Genomic DNA, 8,634 nt, shown 5'->3' on the forward strand with positions numbered 1-8,634 from the left:
CCTTCCCTTCCCTTCCCTTCCCTTCCCTTCCCTTCCCTTCCCTTCCTTTTTCTTTCCCTTCTTTTTCTTTCCTCTTCTCCTTCTCCTTCTCAACAGGTCTTATGCCCTTACCTGAAGGTGTTCTGCCCAAAGGAATGTAAATTTTGATGGCTGAGACCTGGTAAGATATATAGGGATTTCCTGCCTATATTTATTTGTTAAAGACTATGCCTTAAATCCAATTCACTCGGGCTCTTGTGGATTGGCCAATTGGTCCCAGCCCAAGCACCACTTAGCAGTCATTGTTTGGGCCTTGGTGGCTCAGAGTGAATATAAATAGTAATTGTTTCTGTTTTGGCCAGAAACCCTAAGGTTCTTCCCTTCCCAGATTATTGTTACTATTATTTTAATTTGGTAAAAGGGGCCATTCCTTGGCTTATTTCTTTACCAGCCTTAATCACTGAATCAGAGTTGCCTCAGTCAAAGTGAGAACTCAGAAAAACCTTAGCTTAAAACAGGTCGAGGTCTCCTGCTGTATTGGGGTCATCTCCAGACATGCTGATCTTTATTTTGCCACTGGACCCAGATGGATGACTTCAGAGGAGAAAGTGAGGGTAGTGACTTTGCACAGCTCTCCCTCACTTAAACCCAATTCACTTGCATGTCATGGATGTCATGGCATCATCTTCTTGATGTCATGGTCCTCTTCAAGAAGGAAGAACAAAACAAAATTAAAAACTAGTTCATTACCATCTCTTTAAACCATCCCTTGATCCCAGCATCCTTTTTTCTGTTGAAGAAATTACCATTTTCCCAGTCTCTCAGACCTGAAAATGTGTGTATTCATCATGGATTGTTCAGGAAGACCAGGGTTCAAATCCTGCCTCAGTCACATTCTATCTATGAAACCCTGGACAAGTCACAAGTCAGTGACTTTCAGTTGAAGTTTTCTAATTTGTGAAATAGAAATAACAATAGCATCTACCTCAGAGAGTTGTTGTGAGGATCAAATGAGATAATACATTTAAAGAGCTTTTAAAATCTGAAAGTAATAGGGGCATCTAGGTGGTGTAGTGGATAGAGCACTGGCCCTGGAGTCAGTAAGACCTGTGTTCAAATCCAGCCTCAGACACATAACACTCACTAGCTGTGTGACTCTGGGCAAGTCATTTAACCCCAAGTGTCTCACCAAAAAAAATCTGAAAGCAATATAAAAATGTTAGCTATTATTACCTAGGGCAAGTATGTGGTATGCTGGAGAGAGTGCTGTGCCTAGGATCAAGAAGACTCATCTTAATGAGTTCAAATCTGGCTTTAGACACATATTAGCTGTGTGACCCTGGACAAGTCACTTAACCCTGTTTGCCTCAGTTTTCCCATCTATAAAATGAGCTGGAGAAAGAAATGGTAAGCCACTCTAGTATCTTTGCTAAGAAAACCCCACATAGGGTCACAAAGAGTTGGCTATGACTTAAAAACACCTGAACAACAAATCCATTCACAAGTCTTGATGAATGCACCTTCAATTCTTGCATTTGCTCTCTTCTTTCTACTCACACTACAACCAATTTTGCTCAGGAATTTATCACCTGTCATGTGAATTTTCATGATATACACTTGTTTGGGTCTTGTTCTACTTGAGAAAGGCTCTCACTTTTCTAAGCCTCTTTATATAAGTAATGAAATAATATTAATAATTAACAGAATTAAATTACATACTCAAAAATTCTCAGGCTTCATTATTACCCAGATAAAATACTAATGGATTAACCTGGTATTTGATGTCTTCAACAACCAGACTTTTCTGGACCTTTCTAGTCTTATTTTATGTCATTCTCATTGATATATTCTATCCTCTAGCAAGACTGCTGGCTATTCCCAGAATTTGACATGCCTTTTCCTTGCTCTGTGAATTCATATTTATCATGGGTTACCCAGATTTTACTCTCTCTATATCATTGTCTGACAAAATATTTATTTTCCTTTAAGATCTAGCTCAGATACTAATTTCTCCATTAAGTCTTCCCTGATCCTTCCTATGAAAGTAATCTTTCCATCTTTAAATTTCCCTGGCTTGCTTTATTTTGTGTATTTTTGTTTGATCTTGTTGCATTTTACCTTTTAATAGAATTATCTATGTACGTGTCATATTTCCCCTAGTAGACTGGAATTCATATAGGAATTGTAGGAAAGTAGGAACTGTCATCCCTGTTTTCATTTTTCTATCTCAAGGACCAGTTCTAGAGTCTTGTACATATCAGATATTTAATAAATGATTTTTCAAATTTAATTTAATATCTACTATATTTATATTTTAGGTGTTCTTATCTATAAAATAAATGAGCTGTGTTAGATTATCTATATGGTCCCTTCCAGCCTTGAAATGCTATGGTTCTTATCAGTTTAGGATTCTTTATTGCACAACTGTTTTTTTTTTTTCTTGGCACTGGTGACAGAACAAAAGTAAAAGTGGAACCTTCTTTTTAAGAGCTTATGATCTAAATTTTAATTTTCTGGTATTGGGCAAGGGATCAGTAGCTGCTCTGTGGATGATGTAGCTTCTTTAATTTCCTCTTCATTAGTGATGAATTCACCCTTTTCATTTTTGATACTAGTAATTTGGCTTTCTTCTTTCTTTTTTTTAAATCAAATTAACCAAAGGTTTATCTATTTTTTTCCATAAAAACCAGCTCTTAACTCAATAGTTTTCTTGCTTTCAATTCTGTTCATCTCTCCTTTGATTTTCAGAATTTCTGATTATTTAATTGGGGGTTTTTAATTTGTTCCTTTTTTAGCTTTTCCAACTGCATGCCCAATTCATTGATCTCTTCATTCTCTATTTTATTTGTGTAAGCATTCAGAGGTATAGCATTTCCCTTAAAGACTGCTTTGGCTGCATCCCAGAAGTTTTGGTATGTTGTCTCATTATTGTTGTTCACTTTGATGAACTTATTAATTGTTTCTATGATTTGTTATTTGGCCCACTCATTCTTTAGGATTAGATGATTTAGTTTCCAATTAATTTTTAGTCTGTCATTCCATGGACTTTTATTACATATAATTTTTGTTGCATCATAATCTGAAAAGGATGCATTAAATATTTCTGCCTTTCTGCATTGGATTGTGAAGTTTTTATGCCCTAATTCTAGGTCAATTTTTGTGTAGGTGCCATGTACCACTGTGAAAAAGGTATATTCCTTTCTAACCCTATTCAATTTTCTCCAGAGGTCTACCATATCTAATTTTTCTAAAATTGTATTCATTGAGACCACTTTTATTTTAAAAAAGAAACATTCTTACCTTATATATGTGGTATATCACTGTATATTTATAATATTTCAAATAATAATAAATTGAGAAGTGTTAATCTTTACATTACTGGTGAGCAGTAAGGAACTAAAAGATAGATGATATGAGGCAATTTTGTCATCTTGAAGGTATTTTAGTTGTAAGATGCTATAGACATTCCCATGACATTTTATATATCATCATTCATCATTCATCATCATCATCATCATCATCATCATCATAATTAATGGTAGTCATAGTAACACATATAGTGGTTCAAGGTGTACAGGCAAAAGATGTCAAGGGGATTTAGATCCACCCAACGTAAGTGATGGAATGTTCTTAATTAATATTCTTTCTATTCTTTTTTTAAAATTAACTTATTTATTTTTAGTTTTCAACATTCACTTCCACAAGATTTTGAGTTATACATTTTCTCCCCATCTCTTCCCTCCCCCACCCCAAGATGGCACGCATTCTGAATACTCCTTTCCCCAATATGCCCTCCCTTCTATCACCCCCCTCCGCTTCTCTAATTCCCTTCCCCTTCTATTTTCCTGTAGGGCAGGATTGATTTCTATAACCCATTACCTGTGTATCTTATTTCCTAGTTACATATAAAAACAATTTTTAACATTTCTTTTTAAAACTTTGGGTTCCAAATTCTCTCCCTTCCTCCCTTTCCATTCACCCTTACTGAGAAGGCAACAACTCAATACAAGGTATACATGTGTAGTCATGCAAAACACTTTCATAATAGTTATGTTGTAAAAAACTAACTATATTTCCCTCCATCCCATCCCACTTCTTGTTTATTTTATTCTTTCCTTTGACCCTGTCCTTCTTCAAAAGTGTTTGCTTCTGATTACCCCCTCCCCCAATCTACACTCCATTCTATCATCCCTGCCTCTGTTATCCCTTTATCCCCGATTTTCCTGTAGGGTAAGATAGATGTCCATACCCAATTGAACATATATGTTATTCCCTCCTTAAGCCAAGTCTGATGATAGTAAGATTCACTCATTCCCTCTCACTTTCCTCCACTTCCCCTCCACTGTAAAAGCTTTTTCTTGTCTGTTTTATGTGAGATAATATACCCCATTCTACCTTTCCCTTTCTTCTTCTCCCAGCATAATCCTTTATCACCCCTTCACTTTAATTTTTAGATATCATCCCTTCATCTTCAACTCACCCTGTGCCTTCTGTCTCTCTGTCTCTGTCTCTCTCTGTCTCTGTCTCTCTTGTTATATTTATGTGTGTGTGTATGTATATGTATATGTATATGTATATTCTCTTCAACTATCCTGATACTCAGAAAGGTCTCATGAGTTACAAATATCATTTTTCCATGTAGAAATGTAAACAATTGAACTTTAATAAGTCTCTTATGATTTCTCTTTCCTGTTTATCTTTTCATGCTTCTCTTGAGTCTTGTATTTGAAAGTCAAATTTTCTATTCAGCTCTGGTCTTTTTATCAAGAATGCTTGAAAGTCTTCTATTTCATTGAATTTCCATTTTTCCCCCTGAAGGATTATACTGAGTTTTGCTGGGTAGGTGACTCTTGGTTTTAATCCTAGCTTCTTTGACCTCCAGAATATCATATTCCAAGCCTTCTGGTCCCTTAATGTAGAAGCTGCTAGATCTTCTGTTATGCTGATTGTTTCCACAACACTTGAATTGTTTCTTTCTGGCTGCTTGCAATATTTTCTCCTTGACCTGGGAACTCTGGAATTTGGCTACAATATTCCTAGGAGTTTCCTTTGGGGATCTATTTCAGGAGGTGATTGGTGGCTTCTTTCAATTTCTATTTTACCCTCTGGTTCTAGAATATCGAGGCAGTTTTCCTTGATAATTTCTTGAAAGAATATGTCTAGGCACTTTTTTTGATCATGTCTTTCAGGTAGTCCAATAATGGAGACAAGATGGACCTTATATACAGAAAGACTGTGGGAAGGATCTAAAAGGGGCCAAGTAGTTTGGGGTGACTGGAGGAGGGGTATAAGGAAGATCTGAATGGGAGTGGCCAGTAAACTGGGGTGAATAGAACTCCTGGGACCTACCATGCGGCCATGGCAGAATGAAGCCTAGTTAGGATTAAGAGTGGGAAATGGTCGGGGGCCATAGGTAGGGCTAGGCTAGGTTAAGGGTAACAGAATTGGGAGATTGGGCATAGCCACAATTAAAGGCCAGTTGATGGGATTATAGCCTCAGGGGGTCCCAAAGAGGAGGTTGACAGGAACCCAGCACAGGCAGCATCCAGGGAATGATGGGGGTGGGCATTGGCTGGTACCTGCTTTTTGTTACCAACTGTAGGTGAATGGCCTGTAGTCTGGAAGACACAAATCTGACAGAAAAGACTTCAGGGCTCAGATGTGACAGGATAAAACATCCTTAGCTCTGTTTGGATCCAGATAACTCAGTTTTACAACCATGAAGTATCAAATCCACCTCATAGCCAGACTCAGGAATAGCCAGGTGGGTAACATTCTTTTTCAAAAGAACATAATGGGGAAACTGAGCCAGAAGGATCCCATCTTAAACTGAGGCTAAAATTGTCCTCTCAGCTTTTCCCAATGCTGACTTCCCACCAGTATCACATTTTCTGAGTAGCTTGTGGCATTTCTCTCAGATGGTGGATTATTGATTATCATTGGATTATGATCCATCAGACAAGTCAAAATAAAATCCTATGAGCTTTTATCTCAAAAAGAAAGTTTCATTAATCACAGCTTAGGAAAATCTTTTCCAGAATTTACATCTCAAACTTAAAATTGTCCTGCTGTAAAAAGCCAATCATTAGAGATTTCTATACACTTGCAAATTCTCAGCAAGCCATAACCCAAACAAGCTTTTTGGCTAGTTTATACATTAAAACAATACCCAACAATAACCAAATTATTTTGCAGTAACCAAATTATGAAAAGTTTCTTAACATAACTGATACAAAAAGTTCACCAATTTGAAACTTGAAACAAACCCATAACCAATCAGGTGACTTCAGTTTTGTTAAATGCATTTCCAAATTACACAAAGAATCAACATCTCAGCATTAACAGTTAAAACTACAAATTTAAAAGAGCATGCTTACCCAGGTTGGGAGGCTAGCTTCTTTACCTTGAGCAGGATGTGCTGAACCTGAGCGATGCTTCTAGGCAAATGTTGACCTGGGGCCCAAGGCCATTGCCAGGTGGGCCCAAGCTGTAGCTGCTGCCCCTCCCCACTCCTTCCTTTCCCAGGTGGGGGAGGGCAAAAGTAAAGTTGAGGGGTGAAGGGTGAAACTCTCTTCTCCTATGACATGGGTTAACATACCCTCTTGACTCAAGGGAAGGGAGTGGGAGAAAGGGATGACCAGGATTGTAAGGAGAAGTTTCAAAACTCCTTATGATCAATCACAAAACCTCCAGAATCTGCCAAGATATTTTTAGCTGTTCTAACTTTTTCCCTGTAACCTCCATGAAGGAGGATTCAAGGGATGTAGAGGGAAGGGAGTAAGTAAGCCTCAGGGAACCAAAAAGCAACTGCAATTTTCCCCAATTCCCTAGCACCGAGAGAATTGACAGAATTGGGCACTTCCAGATAGGGCATCTATCCTTGTCCTCTATGCTACAGAAGGTGTACCCAGGTCCGTGGCCTTGAACTGACCCAGTGGACTGAGAGCCTAAGAGAATCAGGCCAAGTGAGAGACAGCCTCGTAACTGTCTGCCCAAAAAAGCACCTCTAAGCCTTGATGCTTGGAGAGCAACCCTAACTGCAGAGCAAGAAAGGAGGTTGAGAGGCTTAGATACCTTCCAGTATTGGCTGGACAAGAACTTGAGGTTAGGCAGTTTCCCTGTACAGGCCACCAAAATGTTTAAGTTTAGGAGTTTAGGGGTTCTTGGACCCCAAAATCACAACATGCAGATCCTGCCTGAAAGAATTAGACCCAAGCCTTCTTTCAGCCAAAGACATGTTCTTATTAGAACATCCGTCATATTGGGCAGACTCTTAAAGAATTTGAACATTAGTAAGCTATTGGCTAGATTATAAGAATCTAAGCCCCATTCTAATTTTTAAGAATTATTTTCTTCAGTGAGTTTTTGTACTTCTCTTTCCATTTGGCCAATTCTGCTTTTGAAGGCATTCTTGTCCTCATTGGCTTTTTGGACTTCTTTTGCCATTTGGGTTAGTCTATTTTTTAAGGTGTTATTTTTTTGGGTCTCCTTTAGCAAGTTGTTTTTTACCCATGATTTTCTTGTACCACTTTCATTTCTCTCCCAGATTTTTCTTCTTCTTCTCTTATCTGCTTCTCAAAATCCTTTTTGAGGTCTTCCATGGCCTGGGACCAATTCATATTTTTCTCAGAAGCTTTGCATGTGGGAGCTTTGACTTTGTTGTTTTCTGGTTGTATATTTTAATCTTCTTTGTCCCAGAAGAAAGATTCTATGGTCTGACATTTTTTTTGTGTGCTGTTTGCTCATGTTTCCAGCTAATTACTTGACTTTTAAACTCTGTTAAGGTAAGATTCTGCATATAGTGTGAAGCATGTACTGTCCCAAATTTCAGGTATTTTGTGCAGCTCTTTATAGAGATACTTCTAGGGACCTGTAAATTTTCAGTTCTTCCAAGGTGCTATGATCAAAGGAGAGGTGTTCCCTCCTTTCCTGGTCTGTGCTCTGGTGTATGAGTGACCACAAGCACTCTTTTCTGCCTTGGAACTGTGAGGACGATTCCCTCTCCACTGCTGCCACAAGCTCCACCATGCCAGCACACCTCTTTGCCCTAGGACCACCACCCAAGACTGCGACCCAGATACAAGCATGGGCAAAGCAAGAGAATCCTGCCTCAGCACCAGCAAACAGATTCCTGTAGTCCCTCTCTGATCCCTATCTTCTGTTGGCAGAGAGCTCAGGAAGCAGCCACTGCCCCGGGGCTGCTCCAGGAATGGAGATGGGCCACACTCCTCTCTCATCCAGATCTTACAGACTTTTCCTACTGACCTTCTAAGTTGTCTTTGGCATTTGTGGATTGAGAATTCTGGAAACCACCACAGCAGCTAGTGATTCAGTCCCCTGAGGTCTGCTCCAGGTTCCCTGAGTTCCGGTCTTTGCCTGCGCAGTCTACACTGAACTGTGCTCCTTTCCCAGCCCATGGCAACAGACCTTTCCCATCAACCATGAGCTTGTCTTGGACTGGAAATTTATTTCACTCTTTTTGTGGGCTCTGCTGCTCTAGAATTTGTTTAGAGCCATTTTTTATAGGTATTTTATAGGAGGGGTTTGGGGGAGAACTAAAGCCAGTCACTGCTTTTACTGTCATCTGGACTCCGCCCCTATCTTTTCTATTCTATAGCTAAGTAAACTTCCTTTTTTAAACCATTGGATGAATAT

The 8,634-nt window shown here is 38.8% G+C and overlaps 1 pseudogene; it reads right to left on the minus strand.

Moving 5' to 3' along the window:
* LOC114038425 overlaps positions 1–8,216 on the minus strand; it is a 21,538-nt pseudogene extending 13,322 nt beyond the window's left edge.
* Between the last annotated feature and the right edge of the window lie 418 nt (positions 8,217–8,634).

Source organism: Vombatus ursinus, unplaced genomic scaffold (genome assembly GCF_900497805.2).
Source record: "Vombatus ursinus unplaced genomic scaffold, bare-nosed wombat genome assembly UNPS02011014.1, whole genome shotgun sequence".
Taxonomy (NCBI): domain Eukaryota; kingdom Metazoa; phylum Chordata; class Mammalia; order Diprotodontia; family Vombatidae; genus Vombatus; species Vombatus ursinus.